This window comes from Rhipicephalus microplus, unplaced genomic scaffold (assembly GCF_043290135.1).
Source record: "Rhipicephalus microplus isolate Deutch F79 unplaced genomic scaffold, USDA_Rmic scaffold_107, whole genome shotgun sequence".
Lineage (NCBI taxonomy): Eukaryota > Metazoa > Arthropoda > Arachnida > Ixodida > Ixodidae > Rhipicephalus > Rhipicephalus microplus.
Window position 1 is genome coordinate 747,312 of NW_027464679.1, and position 12,764 is coordinate 760,075.

Sequence of the window (12,764 nt, forward strand, 5' to 3'; positions counted from 1 at the left end):
GTCTCTCATAATCAAATCGTGGTTTTGGGACGTTAAACCCCACAAATCAATCAATTATATTAATGGGCCAGCAAACTATATTAGCTGCTGTGCGCGCTGTGATACAGTGTTCTCAAACCCTGCAGGCTGTTCTTATACCACTTTTATGTTTCTTTTTTTTAGTGTGGCACACTTGATGGGTTTGGTTTGTCGCCCATTCACACATCTCGTGTGACGTGATCCCGCTCACAATAAAGCGCTTTCAATAACAAGGCTGAAACATTGGTTAGATTGCATGAACAAGATATAAAATGATACGTTTAACAGAAATAGCCTAGAATTAATGACATTATTGAACTTCAAATCACGAAAACGTTTCGCTAACATAGAGCTGACTCGAGCAAGGTGCGATGGAAGGCTACTCGCCGAGCTGACGCCCTCCGGTTTTTTTTTTTTTTTTCTAGAGGGTGTTGCCCGAGTGAGCCATTGCACATCTTTCGGTGCCACCTGTGCGTTGACGCTGCGCTGGGGCAAAAAAAAAGGGGGGGGGAGGGGAGCGGTCGAAACTGATATTGAGCTTACTTGATCATCGTTATTGTAGCTTAATGAAGGAATTGTTGCGCAAGCTGAAAACGAGGGGAAAAAAAGTTGAGAAGACAGGATGGGGAATTCTATCCTGCCTTTTATCGTCTTTACGATTCGTTCTCATTTTGCACCAGAAATCGTTCGTTAAGCTATGCAACATCTCGCTCAGCATTACACTCTGCTAGATCGTAATGACGTATAGCTTTGGTGAGTAGAACACGAGAAGATCTCTTTCAATTTTGACTCTCAGTATCAATAGTGCCGGCTCTTTAAAAAAAAAAAATGGCGCGGGAGTCAGACGAATAGCAACGAGAGACGCTCCGTCGTTATCGAGGCACACTACTCGAGCGAGATAATGGTTCCCAAACCCGAGAAGCCAGCCGTTATCTCGGCCATCATATGCGGGAGTCGTTTCACCCGAATAACGACTCCCTTTAAACGATCACGTTCAGCCACGAGGTTTCTTATACTGCCTCCTTCGCGACACGTCTCTCGGGTCACGAAAGTAAAAGGCTAATCGATCGGTGCGCGGTGGGTGCTTTAAAACGCGTAAAACGCTCAAGTTACAGCCGCTATAGGGGGTGGCCATTTTGAGAGGGACCCGCCTATCGGTAACGCCATCACAGCGAAGCGTTGCCACGTGATACGGCAGCCTGCAGCGCCGCGTGCACGTTCGTGCGCTTTATGGGTATCGACCCCTGTGTGCCTATAGCAGCTGCTACGTGTAATAAATTAAGACCCGTTTCAGAAGCGCCCAAGAGGAGAAGGTGTGGCAGCAGAGCCCGTGGACAGCCTCTGCATGCTTAGGGTGAGTAGTAATAGCAGTAGTAGTAGTAGTAGTAGTAGTAGTAGTAGTAGTAGTAGTAGTAGTAGTAGTAGTAGTAGTAGTAGTAGTAGTGATTTTGTAATACTACCAGCAATATAAGTTGCTGTGCTACCAATTAGTAGGAATCATAGGTGTTCATACGGTTTCCCATCAAGATTGGCGAAGGTTTATCGCCACAACCTCGTCCCATATTAAGTCAATATATATTGGGTATACTTTGGGCCCCCTACTTAAATGACCATGGAGGCAGCCGCCCCGCTGCCACCGCACTACCCCCTCCGCATGCCTATGGCAGCAGTCGTATTCAAGAAGGTTTTGAAGCAGCAGTAAACAGTAGTGGCGGCAGCACCTATATGAGTATAGTGTAGATATAGATCGTAAACGTTTGTCCCACATCTACCCTGGGGGATTGGCCAAAAAACCACGTCGCTTATAATTATATATATATTGTGTGTGTGTGCGTATGTATTGTTGCTGCTATTGTTGTACTTCATCATCATGAACTGAAAACAGTGGCGTGACATACGATTATTGCTGCTGCTTCGGATAATGGTTATGATAACCCCCCTCTCTACCGTTCTCCTTTCCCGCAACATATTCTCTGCATCAATTCCTTGCAGGCTCGAGTTGAGCTTTTTCACCTCTGACCAACAAGCTGTAGATGTTGACAAACTAATGAATAGCTTGTTGATGACGTGAATAATTTCGAGGCCTCCATTTTGTCCTTGGGATACAGCAGCTTCGTTCTCGGCGCGGCACCCAAGGCAAATGCATTGGCCGCGAGGGCCTCCACTAAGCCCCGCCGTGGTGGTCAAGTGGCTAAGGTACTCGGCTGCTGACCCGCAGGTCGCGAGATCGAATCCCGGCTGCGTCGGCTGCACTTCCGATGGAGGCGGAAATGCTGCAGGCCCGTTTGCTCAGATTTGGGCGCATGTTAAAGAACCCCAGGGGGTCGAAATTTCCGGAGCCCTCCACTAAGGCGTCTCTCATAATCATATGGTGGTTTTGGGACGTTAGTACCTACATATCAATCAATCAATCAATCAATCAATCAATCAAGGGCCTCTACTAGAAAGGCCAGCGCTGCGATCGTTTTGACGTCACAGATAGGATGCGTGTGCTCGCCTTGCTTACATCGTCACCTATGGCTGCAACGGTTCTTAGTCGTGATTTTACGATGCAAAATAGACACTAGAGTGCCACCGGGGGCATTGATTCGTAGTTTGCGTGCCCGCATCATCGGGTCTTACTGCTTCTTCAAGCACTGAGCTTCAAAACAAAGGGAAGCACGCACGCCACAGCGAAAGCGTAGGAAATGCGCTGTTCTAGCAGACAACACAACCCGGCATCCTGTGAGTGACATCATCACGTAAGTGGCGCCACGGTATGTCTTCGAAGCAAATACCGACTGTTGTTCTGGTTCATCATACAGCATGAGACTCTCGAGACTGCCGACATACATTTATGTGTATACGTGTATACGAATGACGGAGATAAGGCATTGAGAACTGTTTCATGCGATTTTCGCCTAATCTTATTTGGCCCCAAGCGCAGAATTATACGGCCACGCTCGTGCTCATGCGATAACGTGTGACCTCCGCATGTTGGCGGACACGAATATATTTCCCACTCATAAAGAAAGTGATTAAAAAAGGCAGTAAGTGCAGCGTTTGCTATCATCTTGACACGTTTGTTACCTGTCGCTAAGGTTTTCTCCTTTATAGCTAGTAAATATTGTCGTTACTGCTTTCGGGGTCAGGCTTAGCACGGGTTACTGAGTGCATGACGAGTTAGCAAACGTTTTTTGCATATACCAGAGTATGATATGCTCCAATTCTGACAATGTTATGAAAAATGTAGTCAAAATATAATTTTCAGAATCTTGTTGGAATAGCAGTCCTACGCTGCGTTAAAACTAGTGTCACGGTATTAAAGTTACCAACTTGGTACTAAGAGCTACGACGAACGCTTTAGAGCTCAAAGCTGAAGGCTTCAGACGTTGAATTACACTCGACGGTCGCAAAGAAGCGAATCGGCCGCAGCCTATATGCGCTTCCACGGCATGGCCTTGACCTTCGAAATGGCGAAGCTATCATCTTTCTTTGTTCGTTTGTTTTTTCGCAATCGCTGCCGGGGCGAACGGCGTGTGCTGTGTCACGTGTTGTGCCTTCAGAGTTCGATTCGAAAACGTGACCGCTGGCGCATGTGCGGGCCATTAGGCAGGCAGACCTCCGAGGTGGCCGACGAGTTGTACATACATCGGTAATGTCTGTATATATACATGTACACGCAAAGTTAGGGCGTGCATTGTCAATAGGCGTCGTGAACGTCTGCGGGGGGCTCGAATATCCACTGAAACGATACGGTGTGAGCTCTATTGGTCGGGTTTTCGGTGCTGCGCTGCGTTATTGTCTAGTCTCCGAACACGAGTTCGTTGTGCTATACTGAGATTGAAAGTGGCTTCGACGTAAAAGAAGCCCTTGAGCGTTGTCGTGCGCGTGTTATTGAAGGGAAAAAAAATGGCGTGGGGCGTTGTGGAATTGCGGCAGTATACGTTCTTGAACACGCGCGTCTTATTGGGAACTGGTCACGACACGTTGCTCGCCCGCCGGCGTTATAGATGCGCAAACACTGAACGTCATTTGATTGGCCATGCGCGTGTACTAAAATTCACCTGTAATTTTTTTCGAAACGAAGCCACAGAACAAATATGTGTAAAACTCGCGTGCGCACGCTCACACAGAGGGGCGGGATGTCCGCGTGATCTATAAACACATTTATTTTTGTTTGTTTGTCTGTCTGTCTCTGTGTTTGTGTGTGTCCGTGTGTCTGTGCGTCGGTCTGTCCGTGCATTCGTCTATCTATCTATCTATCTATCTATCTATCTATCTATCTATCTATCTATCTATCTATCTATCTATCTATCTATCTATCTATCTATCTATCTGTCTGTCTGTCTGTCTGTCTGTCTGTCTGTCTGTCTGTCTGTCTGTCTGTCTATCTATCTATCTATCTATCTATCTATCTATCTATCTATCTATCTATCTATCTATCTATCTATCTATCTATCTATCTATCTATCTATCTATCTATCTATCTATCTATCTGTCTGTCTGTCTGTCTGTCTGTCTGTCTGTCTGTCTGTCTGTCTGTCTGTCTGTCTGTCTGTCTGTCTGTCTGTCTGTCTGTCTGTCTGTCTGTCTATCTATCTATCTATCTATCTATCTATCTATCTATCTATCTATCTATCTATCTATCTATCTATCTATCTATCTATCTATCTATCTATCTATCTATCTATCTATCTATCTATCTATCTATCTATCTATCTATCTGTCTGTCTGTCTGTCTGTCTGTCTGTCTGTCTGTCTGTCTGTCTGTCTGTCTGTCTGTCTGTCTGTCTGTCTGTCTGTCTGTCTGTCTGTCTGTCTGTCTGTCTGTCTGTCTATCTATCTATCTATCTATCTATCTATCTATCTATCTATCTATCTATCTATCTATCTATCTATCTATCTATCTATCTGTCTATCTGTCTGTCTGTCTGTCTGTCTGTCTGTCTGTCTGTCTGTCTGTCTGTCTGTCTGTCTGTCTGTCTGTCTGTCTGTCTGTCTGTCTGTCTGTTAGATTAACGGCTGAAATATACGTATATATCGTAGACGAGCTTGTATTGGGCAGTAAGGCATTTCTGTTCGTGCGCACAGCGATTTCGAATTTCTGCAGCGCTTGCCTTCATGTTCCCTACTTCAAGCATGCAAATGAGGAGCTCGAGCAGTGCGTAACAAATACTGTTCTTCGTCAATGTGCTTGTTTCTGTATTTAACTATTTACGCTGTGTATTCTTGCTGTGTAATACTGTTACTCCGCCACAAAATAGAGAGAATAGACGAGCGTGTATCTGCGCAAGCATGTATTTGGTCTTGGCGTTTGGTGCCCCGTAAATGTAAATAAGGAAAGAACATGCTGAGCCCATTTTTGTCACTTTTTCTAATGTGCTGCGCTAACTGTTTTAACTCTAGTTTACGACCCATTTCCTCGGCCTGCGTTTTTACTCTATCTAGACGAATGTCGGTACAACATTTGAAAACGGAGTCGATAGCTGTGACCACCTATTCTAGGTACAAGCAATTAGGAAGAACGGCGAAACCACCCTCCTTATCTGACGGCACGGTACAAAGTTCATTGTCTCTAAGAATGGGCTCAGCTTGTTCTTTTCTTCCAAAACACATAAGGTTGACATGCCCTTCCATGTCATTGTAAATAAGGAGTCGCAGAAATAATGGGTAGCAGCTACAGTACACGGTACGTTATTTGGCGCATAAAAGTAAATTTCGAACATCTGTTTTTGACTTTCCCAGTAACTGTATCATACAATCCGCCCTGCTTCGACAATACAAGGGAGACAGTAGTGACCTTACACACCGAGCCGAAGCAGTGAAGGGTCATCACGCCGTACGAGACGGCGGCACTTTACAATTCACCCCCCTCCCCCTTCAATTTAGAAAGGAGTTTATTTCTAGATGCATCTTCTTTGTCGTGGCCGCACTGACTATATATAGTCCCGGGCAAGTTGTCAGTTAGGGCGGCAAGTCTCATCGCAGCGAACCACCTCCCCCTCCCCCCCTTTTTTTATCGAGTCTGAAGGCGTAATGTAAGTAAATAAATAAATAAATAAATGTTAAGTTAAAATTGTGTAGGCAATTGAATTCGCGGAGTATGCAGAAATGCAAATGAAGCGAGTATACGTGCTCCTTAGATCGACGTGCTTTTGGTCCTTGGCTTTGCGAGGTGAAAAGGGGAAGCATGTATCTCTTGGAAATGAAGCATAAAACACCCTTGGTTGTCAGTATTGTCAAAAGTCTACGTCACCATGACCTCACATATTTAACAACGGCAAAACGAATCCGACGGAGGACAGATAAAGTGCCAACATGGCAACCTCTCTCAGGTGATCGGGGTGGAGGGGGGGGGGGGGGGCATCCCAATTTCCCCCCGTACACATGCCTACATCATTGACTGGTTGGTCTTTTTTTTTTACATATATTGATATACATGTCCATCAAGAAAGAATGAAACGAGTAAGACGAGGTAAAAAGATAATAACAGAGGTACGATACTAGCGCGAAGCTTCTTTCACTGAATCGAATAGGATGTCGAATACTTTTTGAACAATGCTTTGAACTCCATGGACGCTAGCTATTCCATCGCCATACGTATACGGCGATGTGTTCATAGAGGCGTAGTGTTCACACATATAATTTAACGTTAGGTTATTTTGGAACGTTGTGAATGCGGAGAAACCAAACATGCAAATTGTTACTTCAACCTAATTATCTGAATTTCTCCTTTTTGCCTGTGATCGAGTTGGTGTTTGGGTTGCGTTCTGACGTATGATTTGATTAAGCTTAAGCTTTATTATTCTTTCTGCGTATGCGAATTTCCGCCTAATCAGAAATACTCAGATATATAAAATCGAATAAATTATCCCGCTCAATGACATCTTCAAATAAAATAGTGTCCCAATGTTGTAGGCCCTTTGCTCCGATTTGGGTACACGTTAAAGAACCCCAGGATGGTCGAAATTTCCGGAGCCCTCCGCTGCGGCGTCTCTCATAATGATATATGGTGGTTTTGCGACGTTAAACCTCACATATCAATCAATCGAATAAAATAGTGTTCATATAGCGGAGTAGGAATCGTTATCAGAATATAGGTGCGCTTTTTCTAAGTATTCATTTATACCAGATTAAACGCAAAGCCGGGTGGAAAATACGATATATTTCATATTATTCCGGCAAGCATGGCGAAAACTTACCAGTAATATGGTGTAAAACCTCGGCCGAAGAAGCCTGGCTCAACGATTATTCATCTTTCAGGCGTGACATTCAGAACACTGCATATCCTTTCCCGGTGAAATTTTAAAGCACGTCATTGCAACATTAAAAAGTGGAATTCTTAGTTAAGCCATGACCCTTTGCAAGCTGGACGGGTCCGGTAAAGTTATATACAACTGTCAATTAAGCACAGCATCTTGGAACCAAGATGGTGTGCCAAGCCAATTACATTCGCATATTATGTTTAACATGCGCGGTTATCTTCAAGGAACATCGAAATTGAGATGCGCTCTCGCATACATGTCTTTTTGATGGTTAGGTCATGCATTGCACTGAAAGTACCGCATATATCTGGCACCACTCTATGCGAAACACGTGCTCACAAAACTCGTAAGCACGCGAACTCTTTTTTTTTTTTTTTTTTTTTCACCTAGTTTTACTATGCGTTTCACACGAAGAACCCACGGCCACTGAGGGGGCCTTACATCTGATAAAAAAAAGAAAGAAAGAAAACTGCCTTAATCATTAGTCGTGGAGCCTACTTGAATTGTGCCTTAAGTGGTAGGTGTTCTCTGATTCACTCCTGTATCTGAAGCTATGATTTTAACCAGCGTTTTAATTAACGCAATAGAATTACGTATATATTTTACTACCATCTAGCCTACTTGGAAGAGTGGCGCCGTCTCGCGACAAAGAACAACACCAGAGAAGAAACGAAGTGGTATTCGTACGCGAATGTAGGTGGCGGGCAGAGACAACCAACCGTAGGGTGCCTCGATCCGCGCGAGCGAGCATCGAAACACTTTAACTATATCTAATTCACTATACTTCAACCAACCTTGAAAAAAAAAAAAAGGCAAGTTAATGTAACCATTCGCCCTTATTGCTTCAAGCTACAGTGTACTAGTACAGTGTACTCTAAACAGAGTGTTCTGTACAGAATTATGAATATCAATTAGATTCATTTTTTATTAATCAACATACCTTACTTACTTCTGACCTTAAAGGCACACTATCGTGGATCGAGTAGTTCGCTATAATGCAAGTGCGTTTTTGTATCATTTCGGCGCTGCTGTGGGTTGGCAGTATCCGTACACTGCGAAGTGCGAGAGGCAGCCCGGCGCAAGATTCTGATTCTGAATATATGCCGTTGGAGAACGTGATAAATGACCGGCTGCGGTGTTCCCGGATGCAAAAATCGCTCGGAAAACGGGAAGGCCTTCTATCAATTTCCTCTTGGCCGACGTCACGAAGCACCCACGTATGCGAGGCATTATTTTTACACAATTCAGTCTATGGCTGACAATCTGTCAAGAAGCTGATTTCAGGCCGGCTTCAGTGATTGGTGATAACATTCCAAGTGAACTGTGAATTACTGCAATGCATTTCTGCAATAATAATTATTATTATTATTATTATTATTATTATTATTATTATTATTATTATTATTATTATTATTATTATTATTATTATTATTATTATTATTATTATTATTATTATTATTATTATTATTATCATTTGATTTGCATACACAGGTACACAAGGACACAGAGGAAAGAGCGAGAGAGCAAGCTATCAACTGCCACCTGGAGGGGCACAACGCCTGCTCACTCTATCGGGAGGAGGGAAAAAACAGAGGAAACAAATATTAGAAGGAATAAAGTGGAAAGAAGGTGAGGAGGCGAGGAAAAAAATGACGAAGAGGCGGTGTCGCACCCAGTGAAGTGATTTCTGCAATAAAACAATAAAGATAAAGCAAGTTTATCTACAGACTGATAATGATGATATGTGAGGTTAGTAACGTCCCAAAACCACCATATGATTGAGAGACGCCGTAGTGAGGGCCTCTGACAAATTTGACCATCTGTGGTTTTTTAACGTGCACACGGGCACACGGGCCTACAACATTTCCACCTCCATCGAAAATGCAGCCGCTGCAGCCGGGATTCGATCCCGCTACCTGCAGGTCAGCAGCCGAGTACCTTAGCCACTAGACCACCACGGCGGCGCTGACTGATGAGCTCATCGAGTCCTCTGGTATATAACGGCTGTATTTTTTTTTTTAATGTTTACTCCCGCTTCGACGAAATATGAAAGTACTGTTGCAGTGCCAGTAGTCAATCGTCAGTACTTGACGAAGTGCACTCCTCAGTCAGCGGAGTCTACAGGAAAGAACCCCAGGTGGTCAAAATTTCCGGAGCCCTCCACTACGGCGTCTCTCATAATCAAATGGTGGTTTTGGGACGTTAAACCCCACAAATCAATCAATCAATCAGTCTACAGGAATGAAGACAGGCCATTACCTCAAGGATTCACCTCAAATCATTGGCCCTAGTAGCACTCCTTGTTTCACATGTTTGCATCTGTATGTGAATGCGTCAGTCTTGTTTTGCTTCGTTACAAATATCACACGGACCATGTTTACCCATTTTTTAGCTGTTATGTTTTGCAGGATCACTTCACAGATGATCGGTTTGAAAACTACTTGACCAATGGTAAGAAGAAACTGAATCGCAATGCGATGCCGACTATATATTTCCATCAAAAGAACCGGCCCCGAGCGAGAAGGCACCGTCAAGTGGATACCAAGTGAGAGCACGCCATCAAGTGGCTGGGTACAGCCAAGTGACAAAAGGAGACAAGCTGACCAAGGCATATCCTCACAGCGTCGTGAATCACCTCGAGTTGATAGTTTACAAAGAGACAAGCCAAATAGCATTCATGCCCCATTAACAACAGAGAATGTGGTATTGGGCACAGGTGCCGACCAAGCTGCATCTACATCATCCATTCAAAGTGCAACCATCACCACCAACAGCACACCAAAACGAAGTGTGCCAGTGAAAAGTGCAAGAGTGCCTACACCATTACACAGTGGGATCGTTGTTCCTGTGCAGCCACAGACTACAATTCTGCCTCAAGATACTGGTGCTCCAACATGTGGGTTCTGGTTGCAATTGTTGTTTTAATTACTTTTCGCATTCTGTCTTCACATGAACTACAATCACTGTACTAATGAATGTCAGCAGGATTTTGTCTTGGAGAGTGCAAACTCTTGTTGCATTACTGCTGGGGAAGGGGCAGCGCTGTTGTAGCTCGAGTGAGGGCAAGTGCTGGTGGGGCTTGAGGAAGGCGAATTCACCTTTTGCACCCCCTGCTCAACGTTTATGAAAAATCATATGTATGGCTTGTCCAAATAAAGTGCATGCTTTATTCAAGAATGTTTCTTTTAACTCTATTGACAAAGACAGTGGTAAACGGTGTATATACATAGCTCGCCGTTAGCAAGATGGACAGTATGAAGGTCATTGCCTATGATTGTACTTGTTATTTCATTTCCATGCTGCTTATTTTAAATATTGTTGTTACTTAGAATGCCTGGCATGGTAAACTTGAAAGCCCTAACCACATGTGTACGAAAACCGACGCAGTCTATGTTACTAAGAATTGTCTATAGTTTTGTACACACTGGATAAACTAGTGGTCAATTGCACTGAAATGAAAAAAACAGGCAAAAGAAAATTACTTCTGAAGCACGCAATACATTTCATCATGTGTAGAGCTGAAAATGGTAGTGCAATTCTACTTTCATCTGGTAAATGCTACATCAGTGCAGATCAGTGCCTTAGATACCAATGCTTCCCGCTTCTCAATGATGCATGTGTCCTCAGGTTTTCTAAATAAAGTCACAGTTTTGTCACAATCTAGAAGCAATGAATGCAATAGCAACGCATCGAGCTTTATATGTAGTAAAGCTGGGAAATTTGGGGACCATACGAAATGTAGAAAACATGGTCTATTCTGCCTAAATTGACAGTAATGCAGTAACCACAATGTCTAAAGAGGTGTCGTAAATAGTTGAGTGCATGACGTCCGACAGGAGGCAAAATTCAAGTTTGGCATCGAGAAACGGAACAAGCCACTGGTTCTCATGTCGAAGTGCATTAACGCTGAAGTCTCCATTGGCTATCGCCGGCGCATTCTGTTGGCACTCGGCACGGAAGTTGTGCAGCAACAAGTTCATGACGTCAGTCCGCAAGGTCCCTGGGGAAATATACGCTGTTGTGACGACGAAGCCGGGCTACGTTTTAACGGCGCCAGTGTCACCACAACTCATCTGGGGCAGTGAGTTTAGTACGTCCGTCTAGATTAAAGTGGCGGTGCGCATTAAGATGGGATCCGAATTCACCGGCACAACTGCAGCAGCAACTTCCCAAATAGTCCTGTACTTGATCCAAGCTATTTTTTCTGTTGCTTCAGAATGAAAGTGGAACAAGAGACGTTTTGGAATGCCCCTTTCATCTAACAGTGTGTACGTGTTAGTGTATATATATATATATATATATATATATATATATATATATATATATATATATATATATATATATATATATATATATATATATATATATATATATATATATATATATATATATATATATATATATATATATATATATATATATATATATATATATATATATATATATAAACATATGGGACATGACAGTGACGGCAAAAATCAGCCGAGTGTGTCTATATAATTGCCATTGCAAAAAAAAAAGAATTAAGAATGCTATATGTAGCCTTCTGCATTAGGGGAGAAGGAAATAGGTGCATTTATCTCTGTCAGTTGAGTGACAGAATGAAATGGGTTGTTTATGCTCAGTCTCTCCACGATACTCAGCTTAGTCATGTTTATCCTAAACTAACCCTTTTCTGCTCTTTGCTGTTTCTGTGTCTGCTGTGAACGATGCCGAGTTTCAAGACGTCGATTGTTGCTCTAACATTTTTTGTGCTGCTCTTTCCTTACAGTAAACGATTTCGCTGAAAATTCAAGTAATGCACTTCTCATATGAGATTGACGTGCCTGATGCAGCAGCTGTCTTCTTAGCACAACTGAGTGGCACATAAGAAGACCGATTCTGTGAAATATAACCAGTGTATGATATCTGAATTCCAGCAAAACTGCGATTCGGCCTAGTTGGAATCTATCCATCCTGAAAATGTATGCGCAGGCGAACAAGGACAATTGCGCCAGTTTGTATTCCTTTCTTTGTCCTTGTTCGCCTGCGCATACATTTTCAGGCTGAATTCCAGCTCTCACAAGTTCTCACCTCATGCGTTCAAAAGACTAAACTTAAGATTTTTTTTTTTTTACCCCAGATGCCGTGACGTACGTCATTCCCAACCATGGAGCATTTAAAGTGATGTCACACGTAGCTGGTGAGTAAACTGTGGTCAGTAGCCCAAGAATTCTGGTCAATTTACTAGACTAACAGTAGCTGAGATGTATATAAGGTGATGCTGGCTGCGCCATTTGCCCCAAAGCATTTGCTATGGTGACAAATATTAGGCTCAGGAGGAGGGCTGACAGTGGCCCTAGTGGGGCTACGAGTGGGGCTGGAGCGCCCCCCCCCCCCCCCCAAATTCTCGCCTGCACACCCACGCCCTTCACCCTCAACAGCAAACAAAGTCAAATCAAAATGCATGTGTTACCCACCTTCCTGCCCCACTAGAGGACGTGGGTGCTTCTCCAACAG

The 12,764-nt window shown here is 43.5% G+C and overlaps 1 long non-coding RNA gene across 1 annotated transcript; it reads left to right on the forward strand.

Annotated features, from left to right (window-relative positions):
- The first annotated feature begins 1,126 nt into the window (after positions 1-1,126).
- LOC142790450 (uncharacterized) lies at positions 1,127-10,781 on the forward strand. Its single transcript, XR_012889526.1, has 3 exons — positions 1,127-1,372; positions 8,757-8,894; positions 9,674-10,781. It is a non-coding gene; the product is annotated as an uncharacterized LOC142790450 (long non-coding RNA).
- The last annotated feature ends 1,983 nt before the right edge of the window (positions 10,782-12,764 follow it).